Source organism: Macaca fascicularis, chromosome 14 (assembly GCF_037993035.2).
Source record: "Macaca fascicularis isolate 582-1 chromosome 14, T2T-MFA8v1.1".
Classification (NCBI taxonomy): Eukaryota; Metazoa; Chordata; class Mammalia; order Primates; family Cercopithecidae; genus Macaca; species Macaca fascicularis.
The window spans coordinates 35,187,102-35,207,758 of record NC_088388.1 but is presented as its reverse complement, the minus strand read 5'-3'; the positions used below and the strand labels follow the sequence as shown (position 1 = coordinate 35,207,758).

General features: G+C 40.1%; 1 pseudogene; it reads left to right on the top strand.

Annotated features, from left to right (window-relative positions):
* Positions 1-18,775: 18,775 nt before the first annotated feature.
* Positions 18,776-19,274, top strand: LOC107127295 (large ribosomal subunit protein uL11-like; annotated as a pseudogene).
* The last annotated feature ends 1,383 nt before the right edge of the window (positions 19,275-20,657 follow it).

Sequence of the window (20,657 nt, the reverse complement as noted above, 5' to 3'; positions counted from 1 at the left end):
TCCTTTAGGTCAGAAATAATTGACATCGGCAATTTCATAAGATTTGACTTTGCTTCTTATTTCACCTCCCATCTCAAAATTTGGGGGCAAAGAAATGTAAAAGGAAGTGCTTTGCTGTTTTTTATTTCCTGTTCAGTGGGTTGGAAGTGTGCCACAGAAGGAGGGCCTCACCTTGGGGTCTAAGGAAGTGCAGTATCCACAGCTCAGGCCCCACCAGGTGACAATGATAGGTGCTAAGGCAGGTGCTACTGGGAAATGCATTTCAAAGGATAAAAAGACAAAGGAATTGAAACAGGAAAGCATGATACTCCAGACGTGGGAGGAAAGGATAGTCCACTTGTCTATCAGAGACAGAGGTTCTCTGATATCTGAGTACCAAGGAAGGATGGGCCCACACAGAGCCTTGGGTTCTGATGCATCACAGAGAAGCCCAAGGAATAGCCCAAGTACCCAGAAGACCTGGGCGGAAGTGGACTGGGTTGTCCAACTCAACCCTCCACCACTGAGACCTGGAGGGCAAGAGGAAAGAAAATGAATTTGAGCCACAGCATCAGGAATTTCTGTTAAATGCTTCATTTGAAACTCTTTAATAGTATTCTTGACAGACAGAAACTCTAGAGGGAAAGTAATCTCAGCACAATCCCTTCAGAATAAAACGGAAAATGAAGAGCCTCTGTGATGATCTATGCCAAGGCCACCTGAACACATTCTGGCCATGACTTAGTTTACCAAATGCACCTCATGCGGCCTGCTGCCCTGCCTGCTACCACAGCTCCTGCTCACATGGCCCAAAGAGCCAGCTACTATTTATCGTGTCTGCCAGGCCCCATCAAAGGAAACCCCGCCATAATTTTCTGAAAAACAGGGTTTAAAATGGCTCAAAATATAAACAAATGAACCATGAGGTGTTTTAAATCTAGAATGGGGTAAAACGTTGTTTTGTTTTTATACTAATAAGTATGTGCCAGGTACCAGGCTCAGTTGTAATCCTTAAACAGACTTATCAGCGAGGTGCAACAATTACTCCTACATTTTGCAGACAAATGGAAGCACCCCGGGGTAGTTTTGTTTTGTTTACTCCTTTGTCTTCAGTACCTGTGAAACTGGTTGACATTTAGTAGCTGCTCAGGAAGTATCTCTTGAATCAATGAATGAAGTTAAGTAATATAAATAAACCACACCCAGGTTTACGCATATATGCACGTACCCATATTTATGCAGGAATATGCAGGCCACGTCTAGGCTGGCCTAACTCCAAAGCTTGAGTTCTTAATCACTATCTCCAGTAACCTCTTTACCACTGACTATGTGAGTCTAGGAAGGAAGACAAGGCCTTGCTGGTGTGGGCACTTTCCTGAATGACACAGAGATAATATGTCCTTAAAAATAACTGGATGTGGAGTGCTTTCCCCAGGGTCAGTGTTTAGGCATCACTAATAATCCAGTTGTTTTCTGCATTAGGAATGTGTTTACATATCAGCTATGAAAGCTGAAGACTTCTTTATAATATGATTCTCCAGGCTTTCTGTTATACAGAATGATAAATTACAGGCTAGTACTCACCAAGTCTCTAGATACAGGCAAATGTATTTCTAGTATCACTTTAGCAATTGCTTGAGGGTTTTGAAAGTCTCTTGAAAACAGGCCGTTGAAGAAGTTTGCCCTAAGAAATTCTTAAGATTAGGGCTTGAGAAGTTAAATGCAATTTCTGTACCTTTTAGGGGCTATCTATTCGAAGGTGAACAGATTGAGCTTGCATTTCTCCGTGTGATTAACATCAAGCGCCCTGTGTTGGTTGAAAAGGTTCATTAGCAGGAAAAGAACTTAAAAGGCAGGATGGACAACTTCAATTTAGATAATTGTTGGATGTGATGGAGTGCTCTGCAAATGGGTCTGCACGGGGCTGGGGCAGAGAGGAGCACCATCCACTAAGCACTGTAAAGGGCTCTCAGAAGCCACAGGCAGCAAATGTTTGAGTGGAGGAAGCATGACATATGGGATCAGAGGCTCTGAGTTTCAGTCCCAGCTCCATCACTTACTAGCTAGGTGACTTGAGGCAAAATCACTGTCTCTTTGAGGTTAGTACATCATCTGTAAAAGTGACAAGCATCGTGCCTAACTTTCAGGTTGTTCTGGGGATCCAGGGAGATAGCTGAGGTGCCTTGCAAATGCTCTGTACAAGGGTTGGAATGATTGTCATCATCATCATGGCAATGGTTATTACCAAATGATGTTTAAGAGGTTTCAAACATGACCAAGTACATCAATCCTGGGTTATTTTAGGATCTGAAATTAACATAAGTTTGAATGCTTCTTTTAGAACAAGTATACAAAATTATAAATTGCTGCCTTGAAAGGAGCTTCATTGGCTTCCCAGTAAATACTCCTCTGCCTCCACAAAAAGAGGTATAATCATGGTCAATAGCATGGACTCAGGGAGGCACCCTACCCAGGATTCAATCCTAGGTTAGCTGTGTGACCTTTGGCAAGTTACCAAACCTCTCTGTGCTTCTGTTTTTCATTTGGAAAAAGGTTGTCATGAGGATTAAATAACTTAAAATATGTTATTTTTAAGGGCTGGCGCAGAGTAAGAAATATATGTGTTTATCATCACCATTTAAAAAAAATCTCCTTTCAAGGATCTTTTCATCTGGAAGAATGAAATATAACAAGTGCAACCACGACTTAAGACAGAATGTGGTGAGTGCTATAAAGAAGTACAAGCCATGAGTTCTGGGAATCAAAAAAAAAAGAAGTCACATTTACTTGGGGGGAACCAGGAAATGCTTTGCAAAGGATGAACAAAGAAGTTTTCAAAAAGCAGCTCAGTCTAGGTAGAAAAAAAAATAGCCCAAGCACAGGCTCAAAGGTGAGACTTGGTTTGGCATATCTGGGGACAACAAAAGTCTATATTTATGGACTTAGAAAGCAGGAGAGGAACCTGGAAAGGCAGATTGGGGCCATAGCGTGAAGGACCGTGGGTGCCTATTTAAGGAGTTGGCAGGCAGCGGAGAGAGGACATTTGGCTTTCGAGCAGGACAAAGTCAGGATTAGCACATGTGGGCTGGAGGAAAATTAGCCCGGCAGCATCAGCAGGAGGGACGGGTGGGTTCAGTGCCACCTACTCATCCTGGCAGAAGGGGACAAAGATGACTGGAGTTCCTCCACATTAACAACCCGAACAATTTGGAACATGCCGCCAACAACATTAGGCAGGGCAATCATTTCTCTGAAGTCTGAAGAAAGAACTGTCGCTTTGTAGCTTTTCCTTTTTTTCCCCTATTCATATTGGTGTCAGAGTTTAATTTCCCATTTCATCTCATCAATATAAAATGTGGGGAGGGTATGCCTCTGAGAATGGAGCTGTCACCCACCCATCCCAGTCCACTGCCTGGCACTGATGGGCTCTGAGCAAAGGGCTGACAAAGGCTTATCTGGCACGGCCTTATCTTTTCTCCCAATGAAAACTTCTTCCATCTTCTCTCATTTGGACTAACATTTTGCAAAACTTCTTTTGCTACCACATTTTGGAGTATATTTCTTTTGAGAAATGAACTGCTTTTGTGCAGGCACCTTGCATTTTAGCTTTCTCCCCAGACAGGTGCGGCTGCTGCGTACAGCACACTGCACAACCTAAACAACTGTATGTGGCATCCAGTGACCTAGTCAGGGCCTTATTGCAGAGGACAACATTTGGCATCTGCTCCAAGGCGTTCCTACTCCTCTGGGAAAGGCAGTTGCTATGTGTCCCCATGAGGATTCTGCCTCCTTGGTTCCAGTTGGTCCAGAAGTGGGTATCTGACTTCAGCCAAACCAATCAGCATCCTTCCCTGGAACATTCAAAACTAAAACAATAGAGAATCAGCACCTCCTGGTTGGTAGAAACAACAGGATTTGAATGGTGGGAGCACACATAAGCCAGGTTCCCAGCACAGGGAAGAAGAAAGTCTACATAACAGAAAAGGAAGCTCTGCCATGAGAAAAGTGAAGTTCTGGTTTGATTTGAGTTCCTTTTCCCTGAGGACGATCTCCCACCTTGTTCTACTCTAGGTTAAGTGTGATGCCCTTTTAGAAATTTCCTTCTTCTTTTGCCTAAACTATTTCAAGTTGGATTTCTATCCATTTTGAACAAAGAGACCTGACTCATATACTTATGCTCTCACCCCTTGCTCATCAATCAAAGTTTACTCAACCTGTCTCCTTTCTTTTCAGTGTTCCAAGGGGTGAAGAGAAAATTTTACTGCTTCTAACATAGAGAATAATGTATTAACCCTTAATAATCACAGTAAGCACTTATATATTGCTTTTCCATTTTCAAAATGATTTTTCAATCAGTATTTCAGTTGATCCAGATAAAGATGCAGAGGAAAGGAGAGCAGATAGTATCTTCCTCCATTTATGGAATAGAAAAGTTAGGTCCAGATAAATTAAGTGACTTGCCCAAGTTCATTATTTTTTGCCAGAGCCTGAATTTCAAACCCTTTCTCTTGCTTCCAAATCCTGTGTGCTTTTCCCAACACCTTCTTGCTTTAGGAAGTAACTCCAGGCTTAGACTTTTGGATATTGGTGAAGGCCAGTGAGGAAAATGATGTGGTCAAGGGGACCTTCAGAGGATCCTCAGAACGTTGGTGAAGCAGCTGTCTACTCTGCCTGCAAGGAAGGGGATACTCCTGTGGCTTATGTTCAATGGGACCAAGGAAATAACACAGGGCCAGAACTAGGATGAGGCAAGTGAAGTGCCAAGGGCAAATGATTCAAGGAGATGCTTATTTTCAGGGTCGTACTATGGCCTGCCCTGCCCCATAACGTCATTAAGGCCATAACTGCAAAATTCAGGCTCTAGAAGTGTGTGAGATTCTTCCTGAAATAAACACACATCTTCTAGGCTGATTTAGTCATACGAAGAATGTGGGATGGAAGAATCAGAAGACCAGAAACAGGCGCTGGTGGTCATCTTTACCACGCCTAGCATCTAGACACCATTGCCCAACCTCTTTGCTCAGTGCCTGCCTGTATGATGGATTCACTTGACTAACCATGCTCTCAAAAAACATATTTTTTCACTCACTCCGACACACAAATGTCCTTAAAAGTAGACTCTGAAGTAAAAGAAAATTACAATCACATTCTGTTGGAAACTTAGTGAAAGCAAAAGAAATGCTTTAAAAAAATCAATATTTTTGACCCTAAAGTAGATCCTAGAGATAATCTATTTCAACTTGGATTTCTGTCACTTCTGACCAAAGGGTCCCAATTACTATACCCATGCTCCTAGGCTGCTTTCATCAATCAAAACTTACTTGTCCTGTTTTCCTTCCTTTCAGTGTCTGAAGGTTTATCAGATCAGAAAATTGAAGCTGATAGAACTTAAGTGGCTTTCTCAAGGTCATCCAGCTGGTTAATGAAAGGTCCTGGGTTAGAATTCAGGTCTACTGAGGCACAGTGCTCATTCCACTACACTGTGAGTCCTACACTGAGTCCTGGACTGAAACAGTTATTTCCCAGCTTTAATACCAATCATTTCATGTATGTACAGTACTTAGAAATTTTCTGAGGGCTTTGCATTTATTATTTCATTTCTAACTCACAGACATTTTGTGAGTAAATTATACCTGTGAGCAAGATAAGAAAATTGAGGCACAGAAAGGTCATATGACTTATCTGAGGAAACATACTGAGGTAAAGACATAGCGGTTGTCATCCTCCACCACTGTTTATGTTTTTTCCTACCTATGTGACAAGCCAAACATATCTATAATTATTTGTTTAATATTTGTTCTCTTCTACCCTATATTAATTGTTTATTGCCATCTAATAAATTACCCCAAAACTGAGCAACTTGAAATAACAAGCACTTATTACCTCACAATTTCTGTGAGTCAGGAATCCAGCTGCCACTTAGCCGGGTGCCTCTGGCTGAAGGTCTCTCATGAGGTAATAGTTAGGTGTCAGCTGGGGCTGTGGGCTCATCTGAAGGCTCAACTGAAAGATGATTCACTTCTAAACTGTTGGCAAGATTCAGCTCCTCATGGGTTATTGGGCCAAAGACCTCAATTCTTAACTGGTGACTGGCCAGAGATCTCTCTGTTACCACAAGGCTTCTCCACAGGGCAGCTCACAACATGGTAGCTGGTCTCCCTCAGGGTGAACATGTGAGAAAGCAAAACATGGAAGCCCAAAGCAGAAGCCACAGTACTTTGTGTAACCTAATCTTGGAAGTGACATGCCATTACTTTTGTTGTGTTCTGTGTATTAGAAGCAAGTCAAAAGGTCTAGCCCACAACCAAAAGGGAAGAATTGACAAGTGTGATATCAGGAGACAGAAATCATTAGAGCCATTTTAGAGACTGCCTAACACATGCTCCAAATGAAAATTACACCTTCAAGATGCCCAGGGTAAAATAGAGGTAAGTTTATGATTTTTCTGTTTTTAAGGAAAAATATTTTTATATTAAGCATAAAGGATTATGCATCCAAAAATCATAGCTGGATGCTTTTTTGATATTTCGAAGCCATTGTGCAAGGTGGACACATATCCCAAAGGAATAGATCTGTGATTCTGCCATCCATCTCTCCCTCTCCTCAGAGCATGCTAATTTCATAGTTTGATTTTTTTTTTTCCATCTAAAGTGAAAGTCTTGCCTTCCAGACAACACCAGTGAATGACACTGCCTGCATGTCAGAAATTGCAACTGACATTTCAATTTTGCTTAATTTTTTTTCTTTCTTTGATAGTATTATGGTGAAAATTTACATTTGAATAAAAAGCAAATAGTGCATGTCAGAGTAAGCATCAGGGAATGTCAAATTGTTTTTTTCCAATTACAACTCTATTTCAAATAGGGTAATGCAATTAAAGGATAATTACTAGAAGCACAAAGCCAAGGTTACGATCAGAAATGGTTACCCTTTCACTTTAAGTCCTGTCTTGCTAAATAAAATATTCCTGAGGGGCAAGTTACTGTTTGAAAATAAAATATACTCAGCCAGGACCACCCAAACACTTGGCAATGTTGACCTAAACACCTATTTGTGCATAAATACAAGTGTTTAAAAGAGATGAAAGGACACTAAAGGTAAGTTGCATTTTCCTTGGCTTTATTACTCTGATTAATAATGTGATAAATTAGCTGTAGGATGCAATATTAATTAACAGTATATTAGTTGCATTTTATTGCCAATAACATAACAAGCTCTGAAATAGTACTCAGACTAAACTGCTGACACGGGCTTTTCTGTAAACTGAGCTGTAGTTTGATTTCTCATTTGTCCAAGTGAAGCATCAGCAACTGAGTAAAACCAATTACCTCAAAGCCCACCAAGCCCTCGGCAGCAACTTAGTGCATCTAAGCTTTGCCCAAATGTTATTACTTTCAAATTAGAGCCTGGTCTGAAATGGGCTGTCGAAGAATTTCTACTGCTGAAAATAATTCAATATGGCAGTCCAGTTGTGGAACACTTTTCAGGGCCAAATGGAAAGCAAGACTCCTTCCAATTTTGACACATTGCGAATCCATGGCTGTCCAATTCTGGAAGGCAAGCCTGACAGTACAGAAGTCAGATATGAAAAGGGAGGCATTTTCCTGCCTCCTTAAGTAAAAAGGTTGTAGGAAAATCTCCAGGTTGTAATGTTTATTTTTGAGATGAAGTCCTGGGATGGAGGTGGGGGACACTTTAGGAAAAAGGACACAAGGTCAAGGATGAAAACAAATAAGACACTTACCTAATGGGAGTTATCTCACTTCACTATGTAAAGAGAAACTACAGCACAAGAGTTCATCAAGTAAAGAGAGATGTTGTTGAGTGAACACTTGGTCAAAGGGATTAAAAGAAGTAGGGCAGAAGAAATACCTGTTCATATTTAATCATTTGTCTCCCCCATAGACCTTCACTTACTATACTCTTTCTTTCTTTCTCTCTTGCTCTCTTTCTCTCTCTCGCTCTCTCTCACACACACACGCACACACACACACACAGAGTCACTTTTGATCCCCTTATCTTGTTTAATATCTTTCATGGAACTTATTACTGTCCAAAATTAAATTTCAGACAGTTTATCCATTCATTTATTTCTCTGTTCCTGTATCCCCACCAAACTCTACACTCCATGAGGTCAGGAGGTGTGTCTGTGTGCTGCCGAATAGTGCCTGGCATGTAACAGGCACAAAATTAGTTTAATCAAAGAATGAACCCATTCACTGAACTTACATTTACCAAATGGCCAATGTCTAAGTGCAAAGGATTCAAAGGCGATGATAATCATAACTACCATTCACTGGAGCCCTCAATGAGCTAAAAGCTTTACATACAGTATTTTATTTGAATCCCTCAACAACCCTTTGAAGCATGTGTTTCTATTTTCTTTTTCTTTCTTTCTTTCTTTCTTTCTTTTCTTTCTTTTCTTTCTTTCTTTCTTTCTTTCTTTCTTCTTTCTTTCTTTCTTTCTTTCTTTCTTTTTTCTTTCTTTTTTTGCAAATGAGGACATAGAGGCTCACAGAGACTGACTTAATACCACCAAGCTAGAAAGAGGTGAAACTATAAGTTAAACCAGTTTGTCTGGCTCTGACTCCAGGCATTGTCATATTCAAAGATTAATAAGAGACAAACATCCTCCCTGAGAACCTGAAAGGCTCACGCTTTGGATTTGAAGCATCATTGTCTTCGAGGGTCCTCCTAATCTTTTGTGGTTGGAGAAAGAATCTGGCAATAAATCCTGGAGAACTGGAGATGGGACATTTGCCATCTTGGGGCCTTCAGGAATGTCCTTGTTCATGGCAGGATCCAGAATGCCATGCTACTTTGCCTTTGGTGAGGTCAGATTCTGCTGTAGAGGTTTGCCAGGGCAGCATATATTCTCATATCCTTGGTTCCAGGTCCATATATGAGCCCAGCAGCTGTCAGGGATCCTATTTACTTTTAATAAATCTAATGAATGAATGATAAATAAGTAATGATTCTTCTGCCTCAGAAAATCCAGCAAGGGCAGGACCCAGCCAGGTGCGTGGGAAGCTAAACTCTTTTCCAGCCTTCACAACCGAATTTTAAACAGCCAATACCAAACTCCAAAGTCAGTTCAGACTCACAAAGTTTCTGTGTATTTTAGGGGTCACAAAATTACCCCTCTCTCTGGTCTCTTGGGATAAAAGAAAGTTCCTCCGCCTATTCATTCCATGAATTTAAAAAAAAAAAAAAAAAGATTAAAAAAGGTCTCCTCGGTTACAATGCCATTCATATCCTCTGACCAGAAAGAGTTAGAGAAAAACTTCAGGATTGATCTGAGGGACACAGAGCCCAGGTTCCATTAAAGTGTATTAATGCCAAGGTCTGTGCAATTAGTGAAAAGTCAATTCCCATTACTAGTTAACACTATTGAATATCTGCTTTCTTTAATAAAAAGCCATGTCCAGTACAAAGAGAATAAATCAATAGGTTGGCTGCATTTAGATCTATTCTGCCTTCTTCTAAAATGCACAGAGAAACTCCCTGTCAGAGCTCCACTGTCTGTCTGCCAAGCTCAGTCTGTAAACTGGCAGCTGGCCCTGCCTTCTTTGCCTGGAATCTTTCATTAGCACTTTCTCGCTTTAGCTCTCATTTCTCTCATCAGGAAAATTAAGTTTTATCCCATGCCTAAAAATCTTCTCTTAGAGCTTAATCTCGATCTGCCTCTGAATTGTACTGGTTCAGAAAAACCAGCTGCAAAGCCACTGTGGCCATACATCTAAACCTCAGCCTTCACCAAGCATCAGTTCTTCCTCACGCCACGAGAGTAGGGTACACAAAATTTCTAACAAGGGGCCAAAGAATTCCAAGAGCCTGAAAGACTTTTCCCCTCCAGAGATACCCTTTGCATTCTTTTATATATGGTAATCTTCCTTGCTGCCAATTTTGGAAGTAGCTGGAATGTTCCAGATTCTTAATCGTGAAAAGCAAAAGAAGGATATACCTGTCCTGTGAAGTCTGCAAGCCCTCTCCATTCTGAACACCACATGTGGAAGGATGCATTCACCTCCTGTCCATGGAGGCTGCCTTTCTGTAGCTAAGCCCATCTATTTATCTTCTTTGGTGTGGGCCACTAAAATGAGAAAGCTGTTTAGACACTACCTTCATTATAATGCTGGGTTTATTAAAGACTACAAGGGTACTTTGAATCCCACTGTACATGTAAGTTACTCTTAAGTTGGAAAATTGTGTTTCTGTGAAAGCGCATTACTGTACCTTAAATTATTTCATTTACCAGAATGCTCAGTCTTTGATGGGAAAAGGAGGATTGATATAATTTTGCTTTAGTTCAGGTTTACTATGCAGAATTATTTGATATTCTTTTTTAATCCTTTGGTCCTTATTCCGTACCCTCTCTCCCTTCCCAGAGTGTGTGTTTGGTGGGGTGGGTAGGTTTGGTGGTGATATTGGTTTGGGTCATGGTTTCAGTAGATGAATAGATTTGGAATTGCATTCTTTTCAGGACTCAGCAAATCGGTGTGGATCATTCTGGGTTTTTTAATTGGTTCAAGTCTACTATTTCTCCACTTAAGCAGGTAGAAATATCTAATGAAACAAGTGCTGCTAGAACCACATCTGTTTATTCCTGTTGCTGGGATCCTTTCGTGCCACTTTCCATGGCCCCATTTCTGGTCCAGAGGCCTGGTCTGCCATTAGAGAGAATCACAAACCCGGCCCTACACTGTGAAGCCAATGAATGATCCCTAGTACTGTCATGGATGTTTCTTGAAGCCATTGGAGTCATCCACAGTGGTCAGAGAACTCAGGGAGGGAATCTCTTGCACTGCTTCCCAGAGCAGCTGTGGGGTGACAGTAACAGGCAAACAGGGAAAATGCACACCATCCTAATACAAAGGTGGAAAGTGTTCAGTTGTGAAGAGGCAGTTGTGTTTACACAAACAGCCAGTTTTTCCTCACCTTCAAAGTTACAGAGTTGGATAAGACAGGCTCACTAAGTGAAAAAGAAAAATTTAAGTCATCAGACAGGCTATCCACAAGTGCTCCAATGGCATGGATGGTTCTGCCAAAGGCACTAACTGATGAACAGGTGACTGGGTGAGGAGACCGCAGATCTTTGTTATCCCAAGCAGAAGAAGCCTCCCCACTTGACCAGAGGCAGTGATTGAATTCCCATTTGGGGATCCCACAAAGAAATGGACTGACATTGTCAAGCAATTAATCCAAGGTGAAGTACGATAAAAAAAAATTGGGAAATGAATATGTGCAGTCCCAAGCAATCTGGCCGTGTGACGTTGATGCAGGAAAATTGCCTTTGAAGAGGTTGGCAATTGTCTTTGGTCCTTTAGCAAATCCTTCAGATAACTCTGAAATGAATATAAGGAGCAGAATTGGATTAAACAATTTTATATTTTACTTTCACAAAGTATAAAAAAGGTTTAAAATTTTGAAATTCACAGAATCACCTCAAATGTTGCAAACCTTCTGAAGCACCGAGGAGCTAATCCGTCTTGTCTTTAAGACTGGTCTCAGGGATTTTTTCCACTCTGTAGGAGCTCCTGAGAACTGACTTTTGCAAAAGAGTCAATTTTCCAAGCCAGAGCTGGCAGAAGAGTTGCTCCGTAAAATGAGAACAGAATGGAATGCACTCTCACCTTTGAGTTCAAGTGCATGTTGAGATTTTTATCTGAAATGAATTCTGATTAATATCACCTTGGACTAAAGGAGAAAAACATTCAAGCATGTGTTTATACTTGTTGACATGAATAAAAGATACACCTTAAATCTGAGTCATAATACTGGAATAAAAGATGATTATGAAATGCATACCACTGATCTAGCCTCACCAAGAAAGTCAACGTTCAAATTCCCTAAGAGACAGAGAAATTTGTTTCAATAACTTGTCCAATCACTCTTTAGCCATAAGACCAAACTATGGCCCTTGCCCACACCACTTTGTTCTTTTGAGTTATTGTCTGTTTCTCACTCTAATTATTTACTTCCCAATCATATGTGAGGAGAAAAAGAAATGGACATACCTTCCAGCAATGCTTTAAAAGCTTCATTATTGGTACAGAGAGAGGACAGCAGATTGAATTCCATGTTCTGAGGAAAACATTGCATCCATGACGATGTCACACACATACGAGAGCATGAAGCACATCCAGGTAATCAGATGGTGACGCAGAGTCCTGCAATCAGCTCTCCTTATTGACCCTGAAGCCTTGCCTTCAGCCAAGTTAGACCTTTCAGTGGAAATAAGATGGAATTATTTCAAAATAAGATGGAAATAATTTGGAAGTTGGCTGGGTAAGCCCTGTTGACATGGAAAAGCAGGTTTTTCCCATTTTTCTACTCTCAACTCTATACCTCCTAGATAGACACTCTTACATTTCCCACTTCATTTTCCACAATTTCTTATCAAAGATGACTTTAAAGTGTACAAAACAATGATATCTAATGGCTTCCCCTCTCACTTAGAGTAAAAGCAAACTCTCTATAATCCCTCATCACCAGGCCACCAGCCAACCACTCACCCAATGTCATAATTCCTTCTCCAGCCTCCTCCAGGCACACTGGTTTACCTGTGAGTCCTTGAACATTCTGGGCACATTTCTGTTTCAGGGCCGTTGCACTTGTTCTTCTCTCCATCTGGACTGCCCTTGCTTCAGTGCCTACATGGCAAAATCAAGTCTTAATTGTCCGTCTTCAATAGAGACTTCCAGACCATCCTCTCTAAAATTTTAACCTCTCCCACCTGTCAAACAATTTCTGTCCTCTTTCCTAACATATCATATAATTCAGTTTTCCAATATCATTTATTGCCTATCTCTCCACTCGAATGTATGCTCCAATGGGACAGTATTTTATACACTGCTGTATCCTTCGTGCCTGGAACAATTCCTGCTATGTAGTAATGACCCAATAAATACTAACTGAATGAGTGCATACATAAATGAATGAGTATCAGTGATTCACCAAACCCACCTCTCCTTCATTCACACAAAAGCCAGGTCATTTCACAGGGCACTGGAAGGATTGCCACCATGATCTTAATTGCAAATAGTTACTAGCTGTTAGCAGACTCCAAGCATTGTATGAAACACCTTACATACACTATCTTATTTTATCTTCCCAACCAACTCCTGAGCTGAGTGTAATCATCCCCAGTTTACAATGAATAAATGATAAGCCAGAGAGATCAAGTAGCCTGCCCACATTGGCTTACTAGTATGTGATGGAGCCCAAATGAAAGTTAAAGTTTGTGTAACACATGAGGTCTTAACCAGGGATGATTTTGCCCCCAAGGGTATATGTGGCAATGTCTGGAGACATTTTTTGTTGTCATAACTGAGGGTTGCTACTGAATTCTAGTGGATAGATAGCAGGGATACTGCTAAACATTCCTAGAATACGTATGACAGCCTCCCATAACAAAGAATTATCCTGCCCAAAAGGTCAATCGTGCTGAGGTTGAAAAACTCTGGTCTAACTCCATAAACTGTTTTTAGTCACATTGCAGTTTTGCTCGATTAGCTGCTACTGGCAGTGCAAACGGCATCAACCCTTTTATAAAGCAATATGACAATATTTCTTGAGAGGGTTGCATGTTTTCATACCTTTTGACTCTGCAATCCAACTTCTGTAAATCTAGCCTAAGGAAATAATCTGAAATGTGGAAAATGCCCCCAAATATTTATCATGACATTATTTGTAATAGCAAAAAATTAGAAACCAGTTAATGTCTGGTAATAAAGGGATCATTAAGTAAATTCTGGAATATCCACTTGCTGGAACATTAAGCAGCCATTAAAATGATATTTATTAAGAGTTCATAATAACATGAGAAAATGCTTACATAGAAATGTTAAATTTTAAAAATTGTTTTCAAAAGTATGTAAGTAGTATGACCATTAAACAACTGACAAAAATTATGCATATAAAATAAGTGAAGCAGAAATACATTAAAATATTAATAGTATGGTAGCACTAAGGCTGGTTAATTTCTTTTATTTTTCAGTGCAGTACTTCCAAAACAATAATATCATAATAATGTCAAAATATAGCAACAATGTATTCATTTTATACTGGCGAAAATATCATTTAAGAGATTTTTTTTTTCCTCTTAAAAAAGAAAGGAAAAAGAAAAAGATGGGGCGTGGTGGAGTTCGAGGTTACAGTGCGCTATGATCACACCATTGCACTACAGCCTGGGCAACAGAGCAAAACCCCTGTCTCTGAAAAAAAGAATAATAAATACAGCAACTGTGGTGGTGGATTTGCCTCTTATATGGATTAATTAGCTGTTTATTTCATGTTTATTATTCCTCCTAAGTAACTGTCTTTGTTAGAGGAAGTGAGAAATGCTTAGTTATGTAGTAGTAGCTGGAACTAGCTCCATCTTTGCCAGTTTATAGCTATCAAAAACATGTTACTCACTCATCTTAAGTGTTTTCCTAATATTTGAAAAAGGTTTGATTCTGTTAGGGCAAAGAATCCTCACACTTATAACCAGGACTGCCATCAATGCAGTTGGGGTTTGGGACCCAGAGGGAAACGTGAAAGGTGGGTGCCATGGTCAACCTCCTTCACATGGGCGTCCAAAACAGGGAGCCACGAGTCTAGGACTAAGAGTGTGGGCTCTGGACTCCAACAGGCCTTGGAGCGAATCACAGGTACACCCCTACCACCGTGTCTTTGAGTGAGTTCTTAACCCCTTTGTATCCTCTTTGAACTCAAAGTCTGTGTTTAAAACCGCTGTGAAATGCTTTTAATGCTTGAAAGACTCCTTGCTCTTTGCACACTGTGACCTGGGACCGTTGACTTGCAGGAACCTGCCCCTACAACTAGCTTAGTCCTTGGTGTTCATCCTTCACCCACTTTCCAGATGTTTTTATCTCAACAAGAATTGAGGCTTAGCCCACAAAAGTTATGACACTAACTCTGAAAACGTCATCCGAGATGCCCTATCTTTGGACTTGGTTTTAATTTAAACCTGCCTTCACCCTCTGGACTAATAGAGATAAGGTTGACTTTCTGGTCAGCTGTGGACTGCAGCCTAGAATGAGGAAGGAACACAAAAAGCAGCCGCAGAGACAGCATCTTCACTCATTCAGACACTATTTGGGCAATGAAAGAACAGAGAACTCAGTTATTTAATTAACCCTCCGAGTCTCTGGAATGTAAACATTTTCTTTTGTAAAGCTCTGAGACCTCTCGTTTCCAACCGGCAGGGCTTTATTTCTGCCTCTCCTTCTGTTTTTCTGCTCTTGACCCTCCTGTAACACATTGTTGGATGACTTGTTTGCACAGAGGGACAGGATTATTTCCCACCCCCCTCCCAAATTCTTGAGGCGTTAGAAATTTTCTCCCTTATCAATTTTCCGCGGACTGACCCTCTATTCCCTAATGGTGCTGGATTGGCACACACCGCAGACATGGACTCTGAAACAAAAGGAAAAGCAAGAAGATAGAGATGCACACGGCCAGCCTCCCTGTCTATTCCCAGTGTGTCCCACTGACAATGCTGTGTGGAAGGGAAATTGTTCTATCAGCGACTGTGTTAGATTCGTGACCCCACCACAACCTTGAGTTGGCCTTTAGTTGTCGCTGATGGGAACTGAAGAACAGCGCCTGTCGACATGATTGCTACTCTCCAATGAATCAGAACATACAGGGCGAGGAGCAGCACATTAAAGTAGCAACAGAAATATATCACTGTACTTTTATATAGATGTATTGCTTTTGCCCAGGCATATAAATGATTGGGCCAGCCACTTATTTTTTTTTCAAGGACTATAAATTAAAAATAAGCTAAGGGTTTTAAAATTATGTTCTTTTTAAAAAACCAAGGTAGCTATTTTAAGGCAACAGTCAAATATTTAAAGATCATCTTATGTGGATATTTCAGCGACTGTCATTGGGAGGAAAATCAGCCCTTGCCACCTGCACTCCAGTTACTTAACACATGGGCACTGATTTATCATGGGTTGTCATTTGCTAATTGATCTTTTTTTTAAAAGTAAATGTTCCCCATGTTTACTTCTCTGCCTGCTTACTGAAGAAAGTATAGTTCACAAATTTAAGTTGTGATTTAAATAGACAGTAAATATATTTGCCAGCCTAGAACAAGATGCTGGAAGAGTCAAAGTGTTCAGAGAAAACTGAGAGCAGGGATCAATGATTCTTAAATTGGGAGGTGATAGGGCTCCATTGAGAATAGGCTGGAGCTGATGGAAACTTTCTCCAGGAGCACACACATGCATGCTTGCACTTCGCAGCAAAATTTTTCCTTTTGCTTCAAGGACTCAGAAACTCTCTGAAGCCCCTCCCTGGAGCCCCTGTTTTTGAGGTTATCTTGTAAAACTATAAATTTGGGACGCACTAGGATGCAGTGATCAGCTGTGATGTATGTCTTAAGTAACTGCCTACTAATAACAGGTCAAATATAGCTGCTTGCAAATGATTTGCTTTTGGAAGTATACACATCTGAGAATATTAAAAGATTTACCAATAACAGTGTCACTCTCACTTAGTCACCATAACCAATAAGACCTGTGTGGTCTAGCCCCTACCTACCTCCCTGATATTACCTCTCACCACTTTTCTCCTTACTCTACAAGCTTTAGTCACATGGCCTCCTTTCTGATTTTCAGCCCACTGAGTTATTTCCTGCCTTGGAGTATTTGCAGTGCTGGGCAATATTCTAGGCACAGACTGAACAAGACCACAAGATCTGTCTTTTGTGGATCTTATATTCTGCGGAGGGAAACAGGCAATAGATGATCAAATCCCTAAGTTTGATCATTTCAAGTGTTTTGAAGCAATTAAAATGGAGTGAGGAGGAGCTAGAGTGTGACTGATGCATGGCCAGGTAAGGCCTCTTTGGGAAGATTGTAGCTGAGATTTTAACTGAGATGGAGAAGTGCGAAATAGCTGCAAGTCAAAGGGAAATATTTGCGGGCAAATCCAGTAGCAAGTGCAGATACCCTGAGGCCAGAAAGAACTTGGTGAGTTGAAAGGTCAGCAAGTAGGTCATTTGACATCTGATATGCTCTCTCAGGGAGAAACTTAAATTATCCATGCTGCTGCCCAAATGATTGATATGCTGTGAGCAGTGATGGTGACTACAAATTGTTTTATTTCCCTGCAATAATTTTGACTTTTTGTCAAATACTTGATATGCAAATTGAAGTCATTTAAGACCTAATTAGAGATGGGGGCACCAGGAAGTCCAGAGAGGTTAGGTAGTTTACCCAGGGTCACACAGCTTATCATTAAATTAGTTTAGTGGACAGACCAAAGGAAAGCCCTGGCCTCTGCATTTGCAGGGTGGTATCCTTGCAACACTCTGCCTCCCTATTATTTTCATGTAATTTAACAAAGGTCATTGTGTCTTGAAAACTAGTCTGGTGTCTGGTTCCATATGCTGTTGTGGTCCAGAGACACACTATCATTACACAGTTTTCAGCTTTTATAAACGTTTATTAAATATCTAGCTCAGGATTCCTGATTTCTCCAGAGGTTCTTGAAGCCAGTGGTGAGCTAAATATCTCTCACCTCTAAAGAAAACTAAGCATCACTGTCTCCTCTGGGCTGAACACTGAGATCTGTGAGACTCTAATGAGTTCTGGGTCCTCACCTTCCTCTGGTGGGGCCTGTGGTTAGGACAGATAGACTCCCAGCTTTGGATGCCCATGTCAAGAAGGCTAACAATGGCCCCCTCATATCACCTTCCATGTGTCCCACTGGCTCCCAAACAACAAGTGAACTGACAACAGTCTTGATTTTGACTAAGTGGGGGAAGTATTTGATCTGATGGAACCAATGTTTCTAAAATATTAGAAAAAAAATTGGAGATGAGTGAGTGAAATATTTTCAGTAGCTATAAATTGGCAAAGACTGAGCTAATTCCAGCCACTACTACATAACTAATCAACACTGTACTAGAACTGAACACTGTTGTTAAAAAATTCCAAGAAAGAGTGTGGCCTGGATTGATATCAAAATACCCTTTTAGTTAAAAAGTTCAGAAAAATGAACTCAGCCACTTCTGCACTACCTCTGATAAAATCTAAGTTCACAGTCATCTCTTTTGACATCTGAAATCTATCTTCTCTCCAGCTAGTCTCGCTCTCTTTTCTTATACTGCTGGTGAGAATATAAATTAGTCATTCCTTCAGAAGCATGATTTGGCTAGTAGGTGTCAAGAAACTACAAACTGTATAGTCATTGACTAAACAATTATATTTTTGAGATTTGATCATAAGGAAACAGAGATACTTGTAAGATTTATATTGCAAGATTTATATGACAAGATAGTCACAGCAGCATCATATATGATAGTGAAATATTGCAAATTATCAAAAAGAGATTGGAATCTCCCAAAATGTGTTCTGCAGAAACAAATTTCATAACATGCCCTGGGGACACACACACACACACATACACACACACACACACACACACAAAGGATTGTATGATCAAATAAATTTAGGACATACGTACTATATCTATATTTTGAGAAATTACAAAGCATATTAGCAAGAATCTTCTCAGAATTCTTGCAAAGAAAGAAATCTATTATTTAACCTCATTTAACTCAGTGCTTCTCAAATTCCTTTGGTCACTGAACCCCTTTATTACATAATGCTTCTTAATATACTACAGAAAAGAGGCTCTGCAAAATATACTTCAAGAAATATTGAGTTAAATAAATTTACGTATCTGCTTTCAGCTTTTGTCTCGGAGGAGGCCAAGGTGCAGCTTTCTTCGGTTGTCCTGAATCCAGGTTCATCCGACACCAGCGGCCTCCACCATGCCACCGAAGTTCGACCCCAGCAAGATTAAAGTCGTATACCTGAGATACACCAGGGGTAAAGTTGGTGCCACATCTGGGCTGACCCCCAAGATTGGCCAACCCAGGTCTGTGTCCAAAAAAACTTGGTAATGACATTGCCAAGGCAATAGGTGACTGGAAGGGTCTGAGGATTACAGTGAAACTGACCATTCAGTACAGACAGACCCAGAATGAGGTGGCACCTTCTGCCACTGCCATGATCATAAAAGTCCTCAAGGAACCACCAAGAGATAGAAAAAAACAGAAAAACATTAAACACAGTGGAAATATCACTTTTGATGAGATTGTCAACATTGCTTGGCAGATGCGGCACTGATCTTTAGCCAGATAACTCTCTGGAACCATTAAAGAGATCTTGGGGACTGTTGAGTCTGTGGGCTGTGATATTGATGGCCACCACCCTCATGACGTCATAGATGATGTCAACAGTGGTGCGGTGGAATGCCAAGCTGGTTAAGAAGCACTCAAAAAAAATATTTCAATAAAGGATCATTTCACAATTAAAATAAATAAATAAATAAATAAATTTACATATCTGTATATGGAATGCTTTGCTGCTGCTTAAAACAATATTAAAGAATATTGATTCTATGGCATAAGTGCTGGTGATAGTAAGTGGGAAAAAAAGCAGGTTACATAAGAATGAATATTTTGTTAGCATAATTTTGGAAAAGAATGTATGTGTGTTATTATGCCAAAATAAGAACAGATTTGATCTTGTGGAGATGGAATTATTGATGTTTTTTAACAAAAAGTTTGTGCTGCTAAATTTACCCAATTGGCTATAATTAATAAACATTACTTTTATAAGGAAAAATGCTGTATATTTTTAACTTTTTATCTTAAAATAATTTTAGAGTTGCAGAAAGGGTACACAAAACAGTAGTTTTCATATGCCTTTTCCTCAGGTTCCCCTTGTATTAACATCTTGCAAAAACACAGTACAATAATTGAAAGCAAATAATTAGCATTTTATATGGTTTGACTGTGTCCCCAACTAAATCTCATATTGAATTGTAGTTCCCATAATCCACACATGCTGTGGGAGGGAGCCAGTGAGAAGTGATTGGATTGTGGGGGCAGTTTCCCCCATGCTGTTCTCATGATAGTAAGTGAGTTCCATTAAATCTGATGGTTTTATAAGTGTCTGGCATTTCTCTTGCTTGTACTTGTGCTTCCTGCTGCCTTGTTAAGAAGATCCCTTTCTTCCCCTTTGCCTTCCACCATGACTGTAAGTTTCCTGAGGCCTCCCCAGTCATGCTGAAGTGTGAGTTAATTAAACCTCTTTAATTAAATTGCCCAGTCTTGGGTATTTCCTTATAGCAATGTGAGAATGGACTAATACATTATTGATGGGATATTCATTTGAATTTCACCAGTTTTCCCACTAATGTCTTTTTTTCTGGTTCAGGATCCAGTCCAGTGTTCCACATTGTACGTAGTCATATCTCCTTAGTCTCCTACAATCTGTGGCAGTTTCTGTTTTTCCTTTTCTTTAATAGCCTAGACACTTTTGAAGAGCTCTGACTAGTTATTTGTAGAATGTGCCTCAATTTGAATTTGTCTGATATGTTCTCAGGTTACATTCATGCATTTTAAAATGTCACAGAACTCATGGTGTGTTCTTCTAGGTGCATCATATCTGGATTACATGATGTCAATATATTTTATTACTGGTCTTATTAACTTTGATCACTTAATAAATGTCCCATGGGAAGATATTTTGAAGCTATTCCTGTTTCTCATCACACTTTTTGTAACCTACTAATTTTGGTATCCATTAATAATTCTTGTCTACCAAAGTTATCACTGTTCTATTTGCCTAATGGTGATTTTCTGT